This window comes from Manis pentadactyla, chromosome 13, assembly GCF_030020395.1.
Source record: "Manis pentadactyla isolate mManPen7 chromosome 13, mManPen7.hap1, whole genome shotgun sequence".
Lineage (NCBI taxonomy): Eukaryota > Metazoa > Chordata > Mammalia > Pholidota > Manidae > Manis > Manis pentadactyla.
In genome coordinates, this window is record NC_080031.1 from 48227702 (window position 1) to 48229632 (window position 1931).

Sequence of the window (1931 nt, forward strand, 5' to 3'; positions counted from 1 at the left end):
GATATTATTCATAAATAAAAGAAAATGAGCCACTGTAAAAAGGCATGGAGAAATTTAAATGCACATTGCTAAGTAAAAGAAGTTAATTTCAAAATGTTCTTTATTGCATATTTCAACTATACCACATTCTACAAAAGCCAAAACTGTGGAAAATGGAAGAATTCAGTGGCTGCCAGAAGCTGATGGAAATAAGGGAGAAAAACAGGCAAAGCACAGAAGATTTGGGGGGTAGTAAAATGCTCTGTGTGATATTATACTGATGAGTAAATGTCCTTTTACGTTTATACAACTCATAGAATCTAAAACACTAAGATAGAAACCCTAATGTAAACTATGGATTATGAGTAATTATGAGATGTTAACGTTACATTCTTGGTTTAAAAGAAGTATGACTCTAGTTAGTTATATTGCTCTTGTGGGAGGCTATACATTTGTGGGTATAAGGTTTATGTGGATAATCTCTATACCACAATCAATTTTGTTGCAAACCTAAAAATCTTCTAAAAGGAGTCTTCAAAGGATTTTAAGTAAAAATATTACAAAATAATGGACATATAATTATTGATGATAATCATTACTGAAATAAAAGATGGAATACCTAATGCTTTTGGGTGAACAGTCCCTTCAGCAACATTCCCAGAGACATTTTATGGCATTATTTCTTAGATTATATATCATGGGATTAAAGGTTGGGGGAACCATGGTGTAGAACATAGAACTGACAAGGTCAAAAATGGAAGAGGCCTGTGAAATCAGCCTCAGATAAGCATAGAATCCAGTGGAGAGAAATAATACAATCACAATCAGATGTGGAAGGTGAGTGGAGAAGGCTTTTGACTGACCTTCTGTTGATGACATTTTCTTGACAGTGAAGAAGATGTAGACATAGGAAATAATGATGAAAATAAAAGAGCAGATATCCAATACCACACTGAGAATAGGTACAATCTCTCCTATTATGTTTTCTGAGCAATAGCGAATAACTGTGGGATATCACACACAAAAAATGATGGAGCACGTTAGAACCACAGTAGGATAAGGAGAAGGTACCGGCTGTGTGCATTATGGCGATCAGACCCCCACCCAGCCAGGACACGGCTGTCAACTGAACACACATATTCACATTCATGATGAACTCATGGTGCAGGAGGTGGCATATGGCAGCATAGCGGTCAAAGCACATCACGGTGAGGAGATTCAGCTCTGCAGTCGCTAAAACATAAGCAGAAAGACCTGGGCTACACAGCCAAGAAATGAGATGGAGTTACTGTGAGTCAAGAAGTTGGCAATGGATTTGGGGATTGTGAATGTAACTAGGCAGAGAACCAAGAAGGACAAATTCATCAGGAAGAAGTACATGGGGGTGCAGAGACGCTTGTTCGAAGTTGTGATCATGATAATGAGGACGTTTTCCATTAGTACAAAGAAGTATATCAAGATGAAGAGCACTGAGTGCAAAATGTACATATTTTCATTGGTAGAAAATCCAATGAAGATAAATTCTGTCACAGCTGTGAGATTTGTCATGCTTGGAGACATAAATCTGTATTTTAGAAAAAGAGAAATGAAACATCATTTTCAACTCCTTTCATATTCAATTTACAATATAGTTATATATTCATATAGTCATCACACAATCTATTTAATAAAAATGTTACTCCTATCCTGTGGGTGATCACCAACAGTACCTGAATAACATTTCTTTACTGAACCACTTTATACTCAGTGCATATGCACGAGCCATTTTTATTACACGAATATGTTCTATGAAAGATGCTGAAGGACTGAAAATTTGAACCGACCATAATGCAAGTGTCCTGATGAAAAAGCACCCTCCCCATGTCTATAAATGAAACCTGAGAAACAAACCGATAACTGCTAAATTGTGTCCTAATCTTAATTTCCTTACATCTTATCTTGTTTCAGCACAT

The 1931-nt window shown here is 36.3% G+C and overlaps 1 pseudogene; it reads right to left on the minus strand.

The window, feature by feature from the left end:
- Positions 1-598: 598 nt before the first annotated feature.
- Positions 599-1527, minus strand: LOC118935014 (olfactory receptor 14A16-like; annotated as a pseudogene).
- Between the last annotated feature and the right edge of the window lie 404 nt (positions 1528-1931).